The 22,619-nt window shown below is 46.6% G+C and overlaps 1 protein-coding gene across 1 annotated transcript in view; it reads right to left on the reverse strand.

The window, feature by feature from the left end:
• LOC309535288 (protein zyg-11 homolog B) overlaps positions 1–19,875 on the reverse strand; it is a 58,770-nt gene extending 38,895 nt beyond the window's left edge. Inside the window, exons 1-2 of the mRNA XM_082228194.1 lie at positions 19,767–19,875; positions 17,022–17,125 (exon numbers count right to left, since the gene is read on the reverse strand). The gene's annotated coding sequence lies outside the window, so the exon portion shown is untranslated. The remainder of the gene's footprint in view (positions 1–17,021; positions 17,126–19,766) is intronic.
• Positions 19,876–22,619: the final 2,744 nt, after the last annotated feature.

Below are 22,619 nucleotides of genomic sequence, written 5' to 3' on the forward strand. Positions count from 1 at the left end.
TGTTCACTTCAGAAAACATGAGAATCAAAATTGTTTCTGAATGCCATTCAGCTCTCTTGGCTTGTAAACTGTTTTCTATGGAGTTTGAGCAGTTAATTTGTATTATTTCCTATCTCTGAAGGGTTCTTTAATAGCTAAATCCATGACTGATTGTGTAGGATCAATATAAAAAAATTCCTTCCAGTAGCACCTTAAAGACCAACTAAGTTAGTTCTTGGTATGAGCTTTCGTGTGCATGCACACTTCTTCAGATACACAGCTGAAGAAGTGTGCATGCACAGCTGTGTAGGATCAGTTTGTGACATCAATCAGTGCACGGTTTAATTAACTTCTTCAGAATAATCTGCTACTGTCAGAGCTGCCACCAGGTCCCAGCTCACACAGGACCACGCTAGCCAACGTTCACTTTATAAGAGTCTTTATTGAGTTACAAGTTTCATGTCCGAACTGCAGCGTGCAGCTCTACACCTTCCATTCTAGGTCGACGAAGTCTCGTCTGACTCTCCGCCCCCTGTGCACCAGCTTAATACCCTAGCCTTGCTCCACCTCCTACGCCTCTCCCTGCGTCTCTGGGTCCCACTGCTCCTCCTAGTCTCCTCCCTCCTAGACTCCTCCGACGCTGAAGACCCCCCACTTCCTTCCTCCTCCTTTCGGCGGGCTTTGGGACCCGGCTCCCTCTCCGGGCTGCTTGCTGCGCCAGCTTCCTCTGCATTTGAACTTGGCGCGCGCGCCCAACTCCCTGCCTTCCTCTTAACCGTTGCCTCGCTCTCTGAGGAGGGCGTGACCACCCCTGACTCGTGCCCTCCCTCCTGCTGACAGCCTCCGGAACCCGATGCCTGGCTACCTTCCTCCCTGCTGCTCTCAGTCTTGAGCGTGGGTCCCGACTTCCAGCTGCTGCCGCTCTCAGTTATGAGCGTGGGTCCCGACTTCCAGCTGCTGCTCTCTGAATTTCCTCTGTTCCCTTCCTCCTGGGGTGTCCCCCCGGATCCCCCCCTTGCTCTGCTCACTGGGGCTCCCTTTTGGGAGTCCTCTGACTCACTGCTTAGGCTTGGAGATCTCGGGTCGTCACCATCACTCATTCTCCCTTCGGATTCCTCCCCCTCGCTCTCTGTTTCCTTCCTTCTCTGCGTCTCTGCTCCTGAACCCCTGACATCCATCCCCCCCTCGAAGCCCCCCCTTCCCCCCTCCCCGCTTTCAGGTGTGGGTGCTGGGTGCTCCATCATCATGGGAGGGAATGCCGGATACAGTTCGCTCCCCGTGGTTGGCCGCCAACTGAAGACCTCCGATTCTTCCTCCTCGCGGTCGTCGACGTTGACCTGTTCCGCTTCCATCTCTGTACCGCCGTGCTCGAACCCAAGGTCCTCCCCGAACACGTCCGTGTCAGTCTCTGCGTCGGTCGCTCGACCTGGCATCTCCAGCCACTTCCGGCGCCATTGCTCCTCTGGTCGATCGTCCCACCAATACGAGGTGTCTGACGCCGAACCCGCCGGTGATCCTTCTGGGGAACGGGTGCTCAGTGCGGGTTCCCCGTCCGAGTCGAATCCATGGAACGTGCTGGAAGAAAGTGTGGGCGTGAACAGCCAGTCGTCGAAGAAGCTCGCTGGCATGGGTCTGTGTGGGAAAAGGGCATGAAACTCGTCCTTGAGCAGGGGTTCCTCCAAAGCGTAGTCTGGCACCCAGCTATTGGCGCTGGCCCGGGTGCCCTCTCTGGCTAGGAGGTATTCGACTCCCTCTTCCCCCCATCTGGAGTCCAAAATCTCCGTGACCTCGTTGATGGGGTCCTGCTGCGCCACCCCCCGCGTCTCCGTCCGCTCCCGGAACGGACTCGGTGCCGTCCCGGGCTCCTGGAATCTGTGAGGTGCCTTGTAGGGAGTGAGCACCGACCTGTGGAACACCGGATGCATTCTGGAACCCTCCGGCAGCGCCAGCCGGAAAGCTACCGGGTTGATCTGTGCTTCGACTTGGTACGGACCAATTTGCTTGTGCCCCAACTTCTTCTTGGCTAGTGACCTGGTCGGCACTGCGTGGGCTGCCAACCAGACCCAGTCTCCTACGTGGATCTCTTCGCCAACCCGCCTGTGCTTGTCAGCTTGCACCTTGTAGGCGTGCTTAGCTAGCTCCAGCTGCCGTCTGAGTTGATCGTGGACCGCCTGCAACTCTGACGCGAACGCATCCGCCGTCTGTGGTTCTCCTTCCCCCACTCTCTCCAGTCCCGGGAAGGTTCTGGGATTCCTCCCATTGTTGGCGAAGAACGGCGTCACCCCTGTGGACACGTGCTTCGTGTTGTTGTAAGCGAACTCGGCGAGCGGCAGGTAATCCACCCACGTCGCAGGCTGTTGATTGGCATAGCATCTCAGGTACTGCTGCATGATGGCATTGACCCTCTCTGCTTGCCCGTTGGTCTGCGGGTGTCTTGCCGATGCCAGATTGACCTTGACATGTAGAAAACCCATCAGCTTCTGCCAGAAATTCGAGATGAACTGGCGTCCGCGGTCGGACAGTATAGACCGCGGCAGACCATGCACTTTGAACACGTGATCTATGAACAGTTTGGCGGTTTGTTCCGCCGTGGCCACCTTCGCACACGGAATGAAATGTGCCATCTTGGTGAACAAGTCCACCACCACTAGTACAGCTGTCTTGCCCCTCGAGCTGGGTAAATCCGTGACAAAGTCTAGGGCCACCCTCTCCCACGGTTCAAACGGCGTTTGCAGCGGTTCTAACAGTCCCGCCGGCGGTCTGTGTACCGGCTTGGCCCTCTGGCAGGTGTCGCACCTCGCGACGTAGTCCGCGACCTCCCCTCTCAGCCTGGGCCACCAGAAGTCTCTCGCGACTAATTCCACCGTTTTTTCTGTGCCAAAGTGACCGGCCGTGGGTGCGTCGTGCAACTGTTGCAGTACCTTGGCTCGAAGTTCGTCTCCAGGCACATAGACGGCCCCTTTATGTAGGAGCAAGCCGTCCCGCACCTGGAACTCGTCTGTGTTAGCCGTGCCTCTGTGCACTTCTGCCATCTTCTCTTGCGCGAATGAGTCGTCCCGCAACGCACGCCGCACCGCATCCAGGTCTACCGTAGCTGAGGCACACGCCCACGCCGTCTGTGCGAAGATGTGCATGGCCGCCGCTGGCGTCACCTCTTCTAGGTATTGCGGTTTCCGGGACAGTGCATCCGCCATGATGTTGGTGTCTCCTGGGACGTACTCTATTCGGAAATCGAAGTCCGCAAAGAACTCTGCCCAACGTATCTGCCTCTGGTTCAGGAACTGCGCCGTGCGCCAGTGCTCCAGATTTTTGTGGTCCGTGCAAACCTGCACTGTATGCTTGGCGCCGATCAGGAAATGCCTCCACGCCTTGAACGCTGCATGAATGGCCAGCAACTCCCTGTCCCAGATGGTGTAGTTCTGCTCCGACCTGCTGAGCTTCCTGGAGTAGAACGCTCCCGGCCTCCAGACCCCCTGCGGGTCTCGCTGCAGCAGGACGGCTCCCACGGCTCTGTCTGACGCATCTGTCTCTACCCTCAACGGTTTACTGGGGTCGATATGCAGCAGTTGCTTTTCCGACGCGAAGAGACGCTTGAGCGCTTGAAAGGACTGCTCCGCCTGCTCCGTCCAGATGAATTTCTTTTTCTTGGAGCTGAGCGTGTCCGTAATGGCCGCCGTCTGCATCGCGAACCCCTTGATAAATTTGCGATAGAAGTTGGCAAAGCCGACAAACCGCTGTACCTCCTTCCGGTTTCGCGGGCTCTTCCAATCCAACACCGCGCGAACCTTGGTGCTGTCCATGGCTAGTCCCTTGTCCGACAACTTGTATCCCAGGAAATCCACCTCCGTCGTGTCGAACTGGCACTTCTCTAGCTTGGCGTACAGTCTATGTTGTTGCAACCTCCTCAGCACCTCCCTCACGTCTTGGTCGTGAGCTTGCTGCGATTCAGAGAATATCAGGATGTCATCCAGGAAGCAGACGCACTTCTTGTAGAGGAGCCCCGCCAATACGTGATGCATGAAAGCTTGAAAACAGTGAGAGCCATTTTGCAATCCAAAGGGCATAACTCTGTACTCGTAGGTGCCCAGGGGCGTGAACATGGCCGTTTTCCACTCATCGCCCTCCCGTATGCGGATGAGATTGTACGCCCCTCGTAGGTCCAACTTGGTGAACACGCGTCCCTTGCGCACCGTCGCGAGGAGGTCGTCAATCCTGGGCATGGGGTAATCAGACGGCTTGGTCATCTGGTTCAAGAGGCGGTAGTCCACAACGAGTCTTTTTTGGGGCGTGTCTTTCTTTTTCACGAAGAAAACGGGACTGCCCCCCACTGCCTTGGACTCTCTGATGAAGCCACGCTCCAGATTATGATCAATGAACTGTTTGAGTTCCTGCATTTCGTCCTCAGACATGGAGTATAGCCTCCCCTTAGGCAGCGTCGCCCCTGGCAGGAGGTCAATCTTGCAGTCATATGACCGGTGAGGGGGTAGCTTGTCCGCCTCCTTCTCGCAGAAGACCTCCAAAAAGTCCGCGTATTTGTGGGGAACTGTGTGCAGCGTCCCCAACTGTAGTTGCGATTCTTCCTCCTCCCCCTCCCTTCTGGGTATAATGCAGTGTTCAGCGCAATAAGAAGAACCGAAGATCAGCTGTCTCTGGTACCACGCCAGTGTCGGACTGTGCCTGTCCAGCCAGCTCATGCCCAAGACGATGGGAGTGTCCGACAACTGAGTGACATTAAAGCTGATGACTTCTCTGTGGTTACCTAATCGCATCACCATTGGCGGCGTTTGCTGCACCACTTGCCCCCCTAGTAACTCTCTCCCATCCACCGTGACGACTTGCAGGGGCAGAGTGGCAGGCAGTAGCTGTATAGCGTGTCGCTTCACAAAATCCTGCGCCATAAAATCTGCATTACTCCCAGAGTCCACAGTGATCGGGACGTCTATTGTGAGTCCATTGGGCAGCTGGAGCGATGCGGTCAGTTGCACGACCGGTTTGGGCGGGAGGGGGTCTGTGGGTTGCAAGATCTCTGGGGACTGCTTCACTGATACGTCTGGCTGGGCCCCAGTACTTCCGTCTCCAGCCAGACATCGTCGTTTCCCTGCAGAGGTTCTTTGCGCTGTGTAGCTGTCTCCACTTTAGCAGCGGCTGCAGTGTGCTTCAGGCTCCTCTGGGGACACTCTTTCGCCAAGTGTTGCGGACTTTCGCAGATGTAGCACTTCCGGGTCCCTCTAGGAGTCTTAGATTTGCCTGCTCCTGGTGCTAGGGCTCTGGTTGCTGACTGAGCCCTGGCACCCCCCACCTCCATAGGTTCTGCTCCCCCTCCTGGCGGAGGCGTGGATTGCGCACGCTCTGCTTCTCTGGGAACGAAGGAAAAACTTCTCGCTGCTTCGCGCCCACTACGCCCCTCCTCCCTGGCCCATGGGCGTTCTTCTAGCCGCACTCCCGCAGATAGCGCCCTCTGGACCACCTCCTGCGTGCTCTTGGGTCTCTCCCCTCTCGCAATTTCGTCCTTAACTGGGTTGCTGAGACCCTCCCAGAAGAGATCTCTTACTGGAGGCGAATCTCGGTCCCATTCTAAAGCGCTGACGAGTGCGAAAAAGCGTGCGTGGTACTGTCGTACCGTGGCCCTGCCTTGTTTAAGTCCATGTATCTCCCGTCGCGCAAGATCCACATCTATGCTAGATAAAAAGCATGCATCCATCGCTTTGATGAAGGCATCCGCACTTTGAAGCGCTGGATCCTTATCCCTCCACAAATTGCGCAGCCAAGCTTTAGCATCTCCATGCAAATGGGATAGGATAAACCCCACCTTCTCTTCCTCATCTCTAAAGTCCTTTGCCAGCAGTTGCAGTGCACACAGTACATCTGCTCGAAAATTGGGGTACTGTTGCAGGTTCCCATCAAAATGCTGCACAAGACCGCCTGATCTCCTTGCCAACCCAACTCCCTCCGGCTTGGGTCCCGTTTGTACCTGCTTGGCAAACGCTTCAAACCTGGCTTGGAGATCTCTGTAGGCGAGCGCTGCTTCCTCCTCCCTCTTTCGGGATGCTAATATCTCTGTGTTTAATTGTGTCACTGCCTCTTGCAGATTTGCGATTTGCTGTTCAGCCGTCATGCCTGCCGATTTTGTGAGCTTGAGTCCAGGCACCCCTCTTCACCCCTCGCTGCGCCTTCTCCCGCTGCGGTGTTTCAGGCGCCTGGAACTTCTTTGTAGGTGAGACGAGACTTACTGTCAGAGCTGCCACCAGGTCCCAGCTCACACAGGACCACGCTAGCCAACGTTCACTTTATAAGAGTCTTTATTGAGTTACAAGTTTCATGTCCGAACTGCAGCGTGCAGCTCTACACCTTCCATTCTAGGTCGACGAAGTCTCGTCTGACTCTCCGCCCCCTGTGCACCAGCTTAATACCCTAGCCTTGCTCCACCTCCTACGCCTCTCCCTGCGTCTCTGGGTCCCACTGCTCCTCCTAGTCTCCTCCCTCCTAGACTCCTCCGACGCTGAAGACCCCCCACTTCCTTCCTCCTCCTTTCGGCGGGCTTTGGGACCCGGCTCCCTCTCCGGGCTGCTTGCTGCGCCAGCTTCCTCTGCATTTGAACTTGGCGCGCGCGCCCAACTCCCTGCCTTCCTCTTAACCGTTGCCTCGCTCTCTGAGGAGGGCGTGACCACCCCTGACTCGTGCCCTCCCTCCTGCTGACAGCCTCCGGAACCCGATGCCTGGCTACCTTCCTCCCTGCTGCTCTCAGTCTTGAGCGTGGGTCCCGACTTCCAGCTGCTGCCGCTCTCAGTTATGAGCGTGGGTCCCGACTTCCAGCTGCTGCTCTCTGAATTTCCTCTGTTCCCTTCCTCCTGGGGTGTCCCCCCGGATCCCCCCCTTGCTCTGCTCACTGGGGCTCCCTTTTGGGAGTCCTCTGACTCACTGCTTAGGCTTGGAGATCTCGGGTCGTCATCATCACTCATTCTCCCTTCGGATTCCTCCCCCTCGCTCTCTGTTTCCTTCCTTCTCTGCGTCTCTGCTCCTGAACCCCTGACAGCTACCTTTTTCTGTCACTAGGAGGCACTCTAGTTTTAAAATTCACATTACATTAACCTCTTTAGTCTCATATGTTTGTGTATAGGAAACACATTTTTATTTCCCTTCAGGGTGGTGATTTGAATTCTGAAATAACTGTGAGTGTAATTTGTAATAATTAGGTTTGGGTCCAAATAACAGTTGTAACAGATAAAAGCAAAAAATAAAACATCTCCCAGGTTTCTCAGCATTATTTCTTACATGCCTTCCTTATAGCCTGCAGTCTTGTATCATGAGTGTGGATAGTATAATTACTCAAACATTCCTTAGTTCTATTAGTGTGCCTTATTTCCACATCATCCCACAGGTTTGACTTCTGCCGAATACCTTCCTTTCATTGCTGCCTTGAGCTTGTTAAATGTTGAATTTCTTATATAAATATTCAGTGTCCTGTATCTTAATGAATATTTTATCAGCACCATCAGGAAGGAGCTCAGCTATTAACACTACAACTTGAATCCTATGCATCTTTATAACAATGGTATCAAATTCTTCATAAGCAAATCAAAAGAGGGATGAGACGTTTTCAAAGTCAATAAGAAAATATACAAATTCCTCAGCACTTGTTTTTTAATCTATGCCATTCCTGATGGGATTTAAGAGTTGCAGATGTGTCTACTCTATTTGAATACAATTGTTCAACCTGATTAAAACCTGTATCTGTTTCTTGAAGCAATGTATATACCCAGATGTTGCTTTGGGAACTTCTTCGTTGTTTACCAGGACTTCAGTATTGCCTGTTTCGTTCAGAACAAAAGGAGTGACATAAACCATCAGTTCTAATTATTTGATGCAGATGACGTGGAACTAATAGGTGCTGTCAGGGGCTCAGGAACAGAGGTACAGGGGAGAGAGGAAATGGAGAGCGAAGGGGAAGAATCTGAGGGCAGCGTAGGGGAGTATGACAGTGGCCCGAGAGATTCCATGAGTTTCTCCAGCGAATCAGAGGATTCCCAGAAGGAGGCGCCGATGGTCAGGGCAAGGGGGGTCCCAGGGGAGACACACCAGAAACAAGGGGCCAGCGGGGACTCCCAAAGCAGCAGCGGGAGATCAAGACCAGCTTCCCCGCCAGAGCGTAGTGGGGGGGAAGAGCCCCATGTGTCAGGGCCAGCGTCTCCTCCAGCAGGGAGAGAAGATGAGTCAGGGCTGACCACGCCTCTTTCGGAGAGTGAGGGAAGGTCAGGTCCAGCTAGCCTCCCCGAAGGGGGAAGCAGTGACAGGAGCAGTGTAACGGTCAGGAGGAAGGTTGCCGGCTGGGCGCGCGCGCCAAGTTCGAATGTACAGGCGCGTGGGACAGCAGAAAACCCGGATTGGGAACCAGGTCCCAAAGCCCGCCGGAGGCAGGGGGAAGACTCAGGGGACTCAGCGTCAGAAGAGTCTAGAAAGGGCGAGACCCCAGCTGACAGGCGGAGCCAGAGGAGGAAAGAGCAAAGGAAGAGGTGGAGCAAGGCTAGAGTCTTAAACTGATGTCTGGGGGGAGGAGATTCAGACGGAGCTTCGGCGGTCTAGAGTTTCAGACGTAGAGCTGCACGCTGCGGCTGTAAAAGCGAAACTGAACTTCAATAAAGACTTTTGTATATAAAAACAAACTGACGTTGGTCCTTTGTGAGCTGGGACCTCGGGCAGCTCTGACAGGTGCGTTCCTTCCAAATGGAGAACGTGGTCAGCAGAGGAAAACATTTGTAGCTACTATGTAAGTGACTTCCAAACACTAGTAAATAGACATGCTCACCCAAATTAGGGTAAGCAAACCATCTTGTTTACTACAGTTATAGAATTTCTATAAAATGGAGGGGACCCAGTTCCTTTTCCATGCCTAAAAGCTTGCACTGAAATCCTGTAAGGGCGCTTCACTGTGGAACTGGGTTTAATAAGCAACTCTTTTTTTAAAAAAAGAGTCTTCCCTCTGAAGACTTTGTCTCTACATCGCCTTTTGCTTCATAAATAGTGACTCAAATGTACGATCTGTTCCAGAACAAGATACTTTAATTCTTTATACTTTGAGTTTATTTTGGTTTGGTTTTATTTAGTGTCATTAATGTTCCTCGTGCTTTTCAGAGCATGAGTGGACAGCTTACAACCCCAAAGCTTACAGCCTAAATTTTGATGCAAGGGAAACAACGGAAGTAGTAGTGGATGGAGGCAGGGGTATAAACAGAAAAGAACATGCATTTATTTCCCTTACACATATTTAAATTTAGTTCCAGTAGGGTATGCAAGCAATTAATACTCATCAATGTTACTCTTCTGACAAAAGGCCTCTTTAAAAAAAACCCCAAAACTCAACACCATTCTTAAGAGACCGTGGCTAAATTAAATTCTTTAGATTCCAGTTAAGGAAAGATCATCCACTGTCCCCACTGGGTTGCAGAATCAATTTAGCTCTGATCTATTTGAGAATAGTCAATTAACTTTGAAGTAATAAGACGAATGTCCACAGTTGGATACCACTACCATTTATTGAGTTCACTGGCATTTTAAATAAATACTCTCTTTGCAATCAAACATGAGGAGTCGGTGAATTGACATTTTGCCTTGATTATATCCATTGTGGTGTTTTACAAGGAAAACATGAAGACTGGTCTGTCACACTGAAGGACAATATGAGAACTGGTAGATAGTAACAACAGATGGGAGCAAAGATCCTTTATCTGCTAGCTGTTGAACTTTATTATACTTTTCCCCAAGTGGCACAAGTACACCCAAGTGGAATTGTTTTGGTGTTTCGGTTGACATTGCGTCATCTCCCTTTCACCACAGAATCTACAGTGGTTATAAGGATGACCAGAGGTGGTGGGGATTAGGATATGTGGGTTAAATTCAGTGAAGTCATGGCACTTGTGGAATGACTTCTGCTTACACATTAAAACTTACCTTCCCTTTCTCCCACTACACTCCCACAGTGTTCCATTGTAATATGGGAATGTGAAATAATGAGAAACGAGGAGACAAGTTGCTAGCCACAGGTAGAATCAGGCTTCTAGAAGAACTTTTCAGGGCAGGAGAGAGCTGAGTAATTGCAAGCAGAGATTGCAAGGACATCAAAAGAGACTGAAGATGAGAGAAGGGGACACAATGGAATGGGGCAACAGTTGGGGAGAGGTAGGAGAAGTAGTGATAAGGGAGAAGCAAAGTGAGCCAGCTTGAAGGGTAATCAGCGGTGTTCAACTTTGGGTCCCCAGATGTTGCTGAACCACAGCTCCCATCATTCTCAGCAGGCTTAGCCGGTGATCAGGGATGATGGGAACTGTGACCCAACAAACAGAGTATACAGATTGTACTGGTGAAGGAGAACTGATACCCAGTCTTGCCAACATCCCCCTTGCCAAGAGTCTTAGTGTCAAGAGAGGAGATAAAGTAGAAATTATTCTTCAGATTTGCCTCTGGAAAATCAAATCTTAAGAAACAGGTTGTATAAGGTGTATATTAAATATTCAAATCCTGTAGGATTATTTAATAATTTTGGGGACACTAGAATTATAGATTATCATGGGCATGAGCTGAGGGCATAATTTTTTTTATATTTGTCTAAACATACTATGAAATACTTAATATGTATATTTCATTTATCTTTGAAGTGGTTGGATGGTAGCATTTCTTGAACTCTTGCTGAACTCACAGTAATGTTTTTTCGACCGTTCATAATAAAATGCAGCAAAATCAATGCAATTAGGACTTCTGAGAGGTTTACATTATTGGATTGAGCTATGAAAAGAAGCAGAGAACAACACTCTTCACAATATGAAAGAACCTGCTCAAAAACAAGTAGTTGAAAATTAGCGTAACAATTTAGAAGCATTCATTAGGGAAGATGTTGTGAAGTACTCCTCTAACATAGGTGGGTATCATCAACCTTTTAAGACCAGGGGTCCCCAAACTAAGGCCCGCGGGCCGGATAATGCCCCAGGGACTCGTTTATCCACCTGACGGCAACCCCTGTGGCCCGCTGCCACGCCTGCTCTTACCGGTGCTGCGCGGCTGGCCACTTCTGGGTTGGAGGAGCACCAGAAATAGCTTGTGCGCATGTGCAAGCGTTATTTCCGGTGCACATCCAGGTCGGAGGAGGCCCGTGCACATGCTATTTCCGGTGCTCCTCCAACCCGGAGGTGCACTGGAAATAGCGTGTGCGCATGCGTATGGGCATGCACTCCCCCGCCCTCTGGCCCACTGCGCAATCGGCGGTGGAGACACCGGCCCGAGGCACGGTATGTTTGCTGACCCCCGTTTTAGACCCAGGACCCACTTTTAACCCAAACATGCATTTTGGAACCCATTCCTTAATCTTTTACCACATATTTGCATGGTGTTAGTGCTTCTGTTGCAACCAAGCTTGAATTGGGCTACCACACTCTAGTGAGTCCTGACCCACCAGTTGAAGACAAGTGCTGTAATAGATGCAATGTCTACAAAACGTTTTCTTAATCCTTGTGTAGATGGTGGATGGCTTGCTTCTGAAGTCTCATAACCGATGCTATTACTTTTTTCCATGCTGCCTTCAAAAAGACAAGCGTTTGGTCGTGCAATTTAAGTAATAGTGTAACCCTCTTATGTGTCAACTCAGAAGTAAGCCCCATTACTCCCAGGTAGAATTTTAATGGGAAATCTTGTTTGTATCCCTTTATTTAATGCAGAAATAATCTCATTTGGAATTTATACAGCACATTTTCCTAAGTGCTCGGAGCACTTCACGACTACTATTGCAGTAATCTTTTCTTTTTTAAAACTGCGTTATTATGAACATTCGCATCACAGATGCAGGGCTGAAGCTCAGTGATAATGGCCTGCCTAAGGCTACCAAGTACATTTGTGATGGAGGTGACATCTGTACCAGAAACTCGGTACTTATGCACTGAACCAGTTTGCACTAGTTATGATACTGAGGAGCCCCATGGGGGTGGGGGCAGAACAATTGCAATATGTTGAATATAGTGTATTTATAACAATTCTTATTAAATATACCAATGTGATATAAGATGTGCAAATAGAACCTGCAACAAAATGTTGCAGTGTTGAGTGCTCTTGTCTAGTGTGCCACCCACCCACCCATACCTTCCTCCAAGATATTCCATTCCCCCCTCCTTCTTTTTATCTTTTCTTCTTTTCGCACCTCCCAACAGACAGCGTCCTGTGCCTATTGTGCAAACTCAGTTTCATTGAAATAGGTTGGGAGGGGGGGTTTTCCTGAATATTTGTTGTGCTTCTGCAAACAGGATTCCCCCAAGACTACTGATACAGCCCTCTTGTATATGGATGCTGCCATTTTGGTTTCGATAAGCAACAGCATTCACCATTCAATGCTGGAAATGTAAGGAAGAATAATGAAACAAGATACAAAGCTACTGCAGTTTACAAAGCTATTAGCAATATGGGGGGAGGTCCATATCTCAGTGGTAGAGCATCTGTTTTGCTTGCAGAAGGTCCCATGTTCAATTCCTGACATTTCCAGGGATGGCTGGGAGAGAACTGCTGCCTGCCAGGGGAGACCATACTGAGCTAGATGGATGCATGGTCTGGCTGTATCTGGCAGCTTCCTATCATATGTATGATAAACACACAGAGAGAGAAATGCATTTCTGTTAATGTCTGTGTTTCCCCCATTTAATAGATTTTTAGTCTCCTTGACAAGTAGTCAAGCAGATAGGCTGTTACAGCATATGCTTTTTTATCATAAGGGAAAATGAACAACTAACATCCATCCACATTACACTAGGATAAAAATGTAATCAATAAATATGGTAACTTAAGCTTATTAGGAACCCCACTGTGAGATTCTCTTTCAAAAGATGTGTCAGTAAAATCCTGCTCATATATAAATGTCTCTTTATTGCAGTTAGCAACATACTAGTAGAAATATCATCTGGCAGACACCCTGCACTAACAGCTGAGTAATGCACAATTCCTATGGAGGATTTCCACACACATATGTCCCATATTTGATGGATTACTACTGAGACATTACTGTATCAGAAATTTATCTTTGTTTCTATGCTGCTGATCCAAAGAATCATGCAATGAACCATTTTGTTGCTCATGATAGGCCTTTAAAAAAAATGAAACTCCAACAATAATGTATTTGGAGAAGTAGTAAAGGGGTCTGAATCCAGCCCTTCACTCCCTCACCTGAGTAACTGATTGAGAGGATATACAGTGGTACCTCGCAAGACGAATGCCTCGCAAGACGAAAAACGTGCAAGACGAAAGAGTTTTCCGTTTTTTGAGTCGTTCCGCAAGACGAATTTCCCTATGGGCTTGCTTCGCAAGACGAAACGTCTTGCGAGTTCTTGCGAGTTTGTTTCCTTTTTCTTAAAGCCGCTAAGCCGCTAAGCCGCGCTTCGCAAGACGAAAAAACTGCAAGACGAAGAGACTCGCGGAACGGATTAATTTCGTCTTGCGAGGCACCACTGTATACCCTTTCTAAAAGAGTTTCACATGTACAGGCCAGATATTTTATTAGATAATTAGAAAATGGAAGTACACATTAAACCTGTTTGCACAAGTGGTTCCCCATTAGAAGGTATAGATGACCTCTGACTAGATTGTAAATAAGGTTGATCATATTAATGCAGGGATGGGGAACCTGTGGCTCGTCAGCTGTTTCTGGATTCCAACTTCCATCTGCCCTAGATAGTATGGCCAATAGTGAGGAATTATGGGAGCAGAATCTTGATGGAGGATCCAGAAGGCTTTTATGTTATCTCGTGGGATTTTATGTCCTTTGCTTTGGACTTAGACGCTCAACATTCACCATCCTTGCCAGCTCAGGAAATACGGATGTTTCAATTTATATTGTTGTCCAGCAGGAGTTTGGTTAGCGGGGCAGGCTTTTGTTAGGGGGATAAGGACCTCAGATTTTTATTGATTTGTATTGATGGGGGGGCAGCTGCCCCTCTGCCCCCCTTGGCTATGCCCATGACAGGTTCCATATCCCTCCTCCACTTAGATCAGCAATCATCAGAAAGGTATTACCAGGAAGCAAGCAGCCAATGATTCAGCAACGAGTTCATTTTCATGTTTTTTTGAATCCTCATGTAAAGCTGGCTTCAGCCCTTCATGACAATAGGCAGCCCACCTGTGCTTTTGGAATTGAAGTTGCCCTTATTTCATTTCATATCCTTGAGAGAACATTGGTTTGCTGTGGACACTTGAGGGACATACGGTACTTGACTCCCTCACGCCAATACCAATTTAAGCCTGAGTTGTATCTGGCTATAAGGTAGGCAGGGGCAAGCAGGAACGCAATGTGATTCTGTTGCAGCTGAAAGGAATGGAGTTCTCAGAGACAAATTGGTAGGAGACTTTGAGACTTCACAAAAGAAACGGGACCTTTCTTCCCTCTAATGAAAAGAGTGGTGGAGAGTGCTTGAAACATAATTAAGTAGGTTGCTTTACTTTTACACCTGAAAGAGTTTATGTAAAGATATTGATTGTATCCAATATCCAGTGAAGAGGCATTTCATGTTCCCATGGTTGGAATTCACCATTACCAGCAGTCATGGCAAACCTGCTTTCTTTTTTCCTTAAGGTTGCTATTTTTAAAAATGCCCCTGCAAGTGGCAGCAGCAAGAGGAGTAGGCATGGCTACTATTTGTATTACTGCATGCCACCCCAGTCTTTGAGAAGTGTGAGACTTCAGGGATTCCAGGCATCCAGGGTTCAGTTCAGTCTGCAGCCTTCTCACTTCTAGCTCTCGCACCTTAACACTCAACTCTAGCCTTTGTCTTTCTAACTCACTACTTCCTTTGTTACCTTAACAACCCATACTTTGGGGGCCATTATCAAGAAGCTTGTCTGGCTATCCCAGCAATTGGATCCTCGTTGGATTCAGGAATTAGAAGGGACTCAGGCATACAACCTAACCCCCTCCATCCCAAACTCACAACAGTATCCTCCACAATGCCTTGCACCTAGCAGCATTCCAGGGCATGGATGTGTGTGTGAAATGGTAGCCACCATAAGAGATGATGGGGAATATTTGAAGAACAAAGTGGTCTTCTTTTCCTTGGGTGGGGGGCAGAGGAAAAGAAAAGTATATGAAGAGTTTTGTATCAGCTCTACATACTTTTTGTGTTTGACTCTTACATCATGTTGGCTCAACCATGATTTCTCTAGTTTTTTAAAAAAATTTTCAAGGCTAACTGGACTTAAGAACTAGAATAATGTTTTTTTTAAATAGAGTATTCATTTGTAAGTAATAAATGCTTTCATTTATTTTATTCCCATATATGATGGGACAGAAGGATTCTGGTGGTAAGTACTGTTTTTGTCCATCTTGTTTGGTGATGGTACATGTATTTTGAACTTAATATTGTCAGTTCAGAAAAAGTACCGGCATTGCATTTATCTAGATAATACCCATGGTTCTGAACTGAGATACCCATTACTTTGAGGACCATAATTGAATATCCAAGCCGAATGAAAAATTGCAGACCTGCCCTGTGCCTTCTTCAATAGAAATTGTTGATAAATTGACCTATTGAAACTAGCATTCAACGAACAGTAGCCCTCTGTGTGGGCAAGCCGCATGACCTTAATTTTTTAACTTACTCACCTTTTAGCCATATTGAACAGTGCACTTTAGAGTTTATTTCAACATGGAGCGGCTGGATTCTGAGAATTAATGGATTCTGAGTATACTTCAGACAAATAGATAAAAGCTGTTATAGCATAACAGAACCTTTTGACCTTTCTACTGCGAGACCTTTCTACTGTGGAATGTGCACTCATAACATAAAGCTAGAGGTGCTTTGGTCTAAACCAAGGGTGGGGAAACTTCAGCATTCCAGTTGTTGGGCTCCAACTCCCATCAGCCTCGGCCAGCAGGGGTATGGGAGTTGTAGTCCAAAAGCATATGAAGGACTACAGGTTCCCTATCACTGACTTAAATTTTAAGCTAATAATGAACGATTAACAATCAACATGGCTGAATTTATAAGTCAGTAATAACAGATGAAAATAAGAATTCATTCTGGTGCTGGTAGCAAGCATTTTCCGGAAATCCTTTCCCAACCAGCATTGCCAATAGTTATGTATGATGCGATTTGTAGTCCAACAACATCTGGCCACACATTCCCCATCCTTGCCAAACGTGAAGACGAGGCATACGTGTTGCCCTCAGGCTTACATATAAGAGACAGCGTATACAAAGCAAAAGGAGTGGAAGAAGAGAGGAGAAAAGTTGGTTTGATAATGTTATATCCACCTGGACCAAGGCTAGTGGTGATGCTTGGGCAGAAGTGTTGAAACTGCAAGATGCCATTGTGGCAATCACACAGGGTCCCCGAACATTTCACTGTCTATTGATCCCTGTGCCACCACTTTATTTCCCGCTGCCACCACCCAGGCCCTACCTGGTACAATACTGAGTCCAGTCAGGGTTAAATTGGAACATAAACTTTTGTTTATTTATTGCAGTTTAACAAGCGTGTGGTTTCATCAATGGTATCGGTCAATTACATTCATGGGGTGCCAACCAGACCTATAACTTCCGCTATCTGCTCTTACTAAACCACCTCTCAGATATTGACGTACTTGTCTTCCTAGCCCCTACTATCCTGACTCAGCTTATTTCGCTGCACTAACTCAACCTACCCACAAACTCTAGCCCAATTCACACCCACTCCAACCAACCACCCGACTCCCAACAAACTCCTCAACCCCTCCCAGAGCAGGTTTTATAGTCCCTCTGACTCCACCCCCCCGGGTTCTGATTGGGTAACCTGTTTAACGATTTCACTTCCAGCACTCTTATATGTTAACGTCACAGCCATTACTTCTCTTGCTTGCCAAGAGCCTATTCCCTTGTTTCTATAGTCACATGAAAATACTGAGTGGCAATTGTAGCAGAAGTGGTAGGCAACCCTTTGTTTATGGACCAACTAATAGCATTTATCTCTTGCAAACACAAGTGAATAAAATGAACTACAGATTGATAACAGCAAAAAGATGTATAGAGGAAGAAGTAGATTGCCTACCTAGTATGTGGACTGAAATTTTGTTATAGATGGAGATCAAAATTCTTCTCTCAAACTGCAAAACCATCTTTTTAAAATGTGTACAGGACATACTTCCAAGGATCCTGAAGAAGTAAACAGCACAAAATGAGAATGCAGTGATAAATTTGGCACCTAAACTTCCCCACTCTACAGCAGCCCCAAGTACAGCACTATTTTCCTCATAGGAGTGAATGACAACCTATACAAAAAGGGAAATGAAAGGGGGGCACTTAAGGAGACCTTTGGGGTGAGGAGGAAATTTGCTACTTATCCCAGGTGACCCTAGCCATAGAGTATCAAGGCTGCTCCAGAAGCAGTGTAACTTTATTTGTTACCAAACATATCCTAGTTTGTTGAACGCTCTCTCCAGGGAAGCAAGCCTGGTGCTTTCATTACATATCTTTAGGTGCCAGGCAAAAACATTCCTCTTTCCCCAGGCTTTTGGCTAATTAAACAATCTATGGCCTTTTAAATTGTAGGGGATGCTGTTTTGTCTATTACTATGTTACATATTTTTGTGTTTTTATATTGTAAATCGCTCCATGATCCTCAGATGAAGAGTGGTACAAAAATTAAATAATAAATAAATATTTCCAATTGCCCTTTCTTATTTTAATTATATGATATGGACTTCTATTTTCCTCATTGTGCTGCATGTCTTAATATATTTTAGGTAGCATCTTTTTTAGGTTCCTCCCAAACAATTATTTCAAATTCTACACTGCTTTTATGTGTTTAATAGACAACTCCATTAAATTATTAAGGCAACGACATCTGTGTCCAACTAGGCTGGATAAAATATATGGTGACACTATAGTGTGACATGATTTTTAAATAGTTGATTTGATTTTTAAAAGGGGGCGTGGGGTAGCTCTGGCTCCACCCCCCAATGCTGACATGTGGCCCCCAATAGAGGCAGCAAAACAGAAGCACTGGATTTTATATATACTGCATTGAACTAAGCAGCCCAAATTTGGCAGGTCTCTAGTCATTTTTCATGAGTGTTAAAAATAACTGCTAATCTACTTCAACAAGGAGGCAGGAAATGCCATCTCCTTGGCAGTGATGACGATGATTAAGGCAGACAAATCATGTGTGAGGAGAAAATTGCTTTCCCGCTGCACAAAGCAGCCCTGTATTATTTGCTATCTGCCTGTTATATATAATTTTGACATGAATCCCTTGCAGACCGTGCCTGTTTACAGGCCAGAACAGAGGTGGGGCCAGGCAAAGCAATTGGCTTGGGCCTACGATTTTGAGGCCTACCCCAAGCCCCTCTGGTAGGCGCAAAGGGGGACCCTTTGGTAAAGATGGTTGAAATGGGGCCTACATTTCCCATCTGGCCTGGGCCTATTACCTGTCTGTGCAGTTTGTGTATTCTGAAATTATTCTGACTTTTCACAGTAGGAAGAAAATAGCTAATTTTGCTGAAAATTGCACTAGTATGTCAGGCAACTTTGTAACATTTAGAGAAGAAGAAGGGGGTGGAAGAATGAAGATTCCTAATCGGATTTATTTTGTTTGCGTGATTTAGATGAACGCAGAACAAAATATGCCTAAAAATAAGATAGTAACATTTGAGGATTTGTCTGCGTGAGAAGGAGCTGGCCAAAATTAGTCAGGATGTTATCTCTCTCAGTTTTTGCGGTTGGATTTGTTACAATCATAATGCCCAAATGGCAAGTTAACTGGTGATATCGCAGAGAAAACAAATATAGGAGATGGAGTACAGTCTTCAACAATGCATAATGGTGTGCTTTTGGAGTATGCAGAGAAACTCCGGCAGTGATCCTTGGTATAGAACTTCAGGTGATGTAAGTATGTCACTATCGTGATCTGTGAAATATTGCTGGGTGTGTTTTAGTAATTCAGACAAATGCAGCATAAATCCATGATGCACTAGAATCATGGATCTAAGAGTTTTCTAGACGCCCCCATGTATAAGACGCCCCCTATTTTTGGGGACTCTGATTTAAGAAAATGAGGGGAGATGGCCCTCATGTATAAGACAGCCCCTAATTTTGGACATCATCTTTAAGGCAAAAAACCTAGTCTTATACATGGAAAAATACGGTAATTGTAGGATACGTTTAAAAATATTTTGCTCATCCTTATGGAAAGGAAAATATGATCTTTCAATTTATATTCAAAATTTCATTTCCCCTCAGATTCTACCCTCCCCCATTTTTCTGGACCTTCATACCACTGGGCTTTGCCCCACTACCTATAGTTTGTCCTTCTGCAGCTAGCAACCATGTGACATCACAAGGCTCCTGCCTTGTGACATCACTCTGTCTTGTGACATCACCAGGATTTGGGAACTAGCAATTTTAATTAAGGTTTCATAGCATCCTATTACTATCTCCCCCACAAAAATCTATAGATGTTTTAAATAGGGGCTTCATAAAATTCACCTGTTATTTTTATAGATGCTATGGCCACTTTCAGAATAATGAACATCCTATTAGAGATTCCCCCCTCCCCAATCAAATTGAAAGGGTATAATTTTGATTTAGCAGTGGCAAAAGAGGCATATATTTCACCTAAACACATCCTAGTGACATTATGATATTTTTGTTCCTTAATATGCATCAGCTGAAGAAACAAAATATCCCCATTTCTTTCTTCAGAAATTGGGCACTTTTCGGTACTTTGACTGCTAAGTCATTTAATATTTAAGGTTTAAAATGCCATTTTTTCAGTGAATGAAAGAGGGAAGATTACCTGCTGTTCATTTGATTAGATGAACAGGCCATGCTGAAGGAGGTCTCTCTTAACAGTGTCTGACCAAAGCCAAGCCTTGTCAAGAACTAAAGCCAGCAAGGGAGGTGTTGAGATGTACCCTTAGCAACTAGTGATGTCTATCGACATAACAAAGACTACTTGTGATGTCACAAAGGCAACCTATTATCTAAGGGCCACATATGAGGATTTCACCCAGTTGACTTTTTCAAAGTGAAAACCCCATTACCCACTGGTTTTTAAAGAAAGCAATTTACGCAATCATGGTTGGAGGGTTTGATGTGGAATGTATAGTGTGCTGTTGGTGCAGTTGTTTCAAGGATGTTTTTTTTTTTGTCAGTCACACAGAAATAAACCTCCAGCACTGCTCAAAAGTTGAGTCTAGCCCTTTCACAAGATTTGAGACTGAGGTTATAAGTTTGAATCCTATGAGTGGGTAGCTTATTTGAATAGCCTGCAATATTTCCAGCTGAAAATCTGGCAACTATAAAGGAATCTCTAGTATCAGGCTCGGGAAAACCTCCTGGAGAGAACCCCTTGGAGTGGTGCTTGATAGGCCAATGGTCTGGCTGAAGATAATTTCAAACCTTGGAATCCATAACCTGATGTTAATCATCATGTTACAGTTGTTAGACTGTTTTCTCACTGGTTTAAACTACTGTTTTTTTCTGGCAATCAATTTAGAGTTTGAAATACTGAATTAAAAATATATAATATGAATTTACATATTATTGTTTTGTTTAAAACCAGTTTCAGAAGTATTACAAGCTGAGATAAGGGCCTAGGGTTCCCCAAGGCTGAACCTGTTTTGAAAGCTCCAGCGTGTTATTTATTCACTGATTACAATTTTTATTTCCTTGTTACCCAAAGGTGCCTAATCAATTTAGAACACACTTGAAAACATAAACATTATTATATTATACCATACGCACACAGAGCCTCCCATGATAGCCACAGGAAGCTTTGTCAGCACACTAGTAACAAAACAACACTATCTCAGTTCATCAAAAGCCTGGGAGAAAAGATAAATCTTTACCAGGCTTAGGCTTGCTATATGTGAATTAGCAATGAAAAGGGCATTTTTGAGCATGTGCAGAGTGCATTTCCATCACACTATACAACCTCACCCAGCCCTTTATATATAGGATTAGACCAGCTGTCTCAAAAGATCTGAAGGCACAAGATGTACGTAGTTCTACTGCAGAAGCTAACCAGCTCTGGTTTCTTAGCTGCCTGAATGGGAGAATGCTTGAAGAATCTTGACTGAAGATATTTTAACAACTTAGTATGTATTCAGTGTACATATGCAATCTTTTAAATGATGGAATTTTTTTTTAAAGGAGTGGAATTCATGCTTGAATTCTGACTTTTAGACACACTGATTTCCAGTCAAAGGAGCAATTTAACAGATAACAGTTCACAGCAGGAGCCTGTATAAATCAAAGGCAGTGATGTGTAATGCGTTTATCGGAGGCTTCCTTTTATTTTGTAAAAGTTTCCTACTCGCCAGAAACAAAACAATATGCTCTTATCTGGAATGAACTGTTTCCTATCTGCAGAATGCAGCTGACAATTTGTAATGGTAATGGGTAAGCACACAACACTTTCAGATAAGAGAATAGATACTGTTAACTGTAGACCCAGAGAAGCAGATTAGTCAACAAGAGACCCACTATTCTGTTGAGAATAATGAATATTGTGCCTACAATAAAAAAAAACTGCAGAAAGCCTCATTGGGCTAAAGTGGATGATATATGCAACTACATGTATCATTCGCAGGACTTATGAGGGAGAGCAGGGAAGCAGCGTCATTCAATCTGATCTGCGGAGACACCAGCTCCATTGGGCTCTTTCTCTTTTTGAATGGTTTTTTCCCCATGCTTGACATCAAGGACTACCGTATTTTTTGCACCATAGGACGCACCGGACAATAGGACGCACTTTGTTTTAGAGGGGGGAGAACAAGAAAAAAAAATCTCCCCCTCTCTGCCCAGCGCCCCTTCAGTGAAGTGGCAGGAGGTGCTGCACAGAGAGGGGGAGAACTTTCCCCCTCTTGTTTTCCCGCTCTACAACAAGGTGCCGTTTAAGGTGCGTTCAGGCAGCTACCTTGGAAGCCTGGAGAGTGAGAGGGGTCGGTGTGCACTGACCCCTCTCGCTCTCCAGGCTTCAGGTTCCTTTCGACCTGCTCTTTGGGGCGGGGGAAGTCCACCACCAGCCCAAAGAGCAGGTCAGGGAGCAGCGGAAAGGCGCAGCGGAGAGGCTCCTGCCATAGCCGCGCGTCACCTCTCCAGCAGGGAGAGGGTTGCGGGGCTATGGCTTCTTTAGCCCCGCGCGCTCTCTCCCAGCTGCAGAGGTGACACGGGGCTGGAGAGGTTCCTGCCATAGCCGTGCGTCACCTCTCCAGCCAGGAGAGGGTCGCGGGGCTATGCCGTCTTCGCTCCATAGGACGCACACACATTTCCCCTTCATTTTTGAAGGGGAAAAAGTGCGTCCTATAGAGCAAAAAATATGGTATTTTGAGTTGTGGTTGTTGTTTTTAAATAATCTGGAAGCCACTCTGGAAGCCTTTTGAGTTGAAGAGCAGGTAGAAAATGTTCTTAACCAACAGCAACTTTGGGAGACTGCAAGTTTGAGTGGGAAAGAGCAGGGGTGAGATTTTGAGTAGGGGAAAGTGACTACTTGGTGAAGCAGCCCCTCATGTTAAAAAGCCACAGCTTACTTCTGACTATTGTCCATCTGCAGAACTCAGAATGAAGTCCCACAGTGCTCAGTCAGGCTTTATCCATAGGACTGAAGCCCTCATCCACATATTTTCCTGCTGAAAATCCTCCAGTT

The sequence above is a fragment of the Podarcis vaucheri genome (genome assembly GCF_965113315.1).
Source record: "Podarcis vaucheri genome assembly, chromosome: 6".
Taxonomy (NCBI): Eukaryota; Metazoa; Chordata; class Lepidosauria; order Squamata; family Lacertidae; genus Podarcis; species Podarcis vaucheri.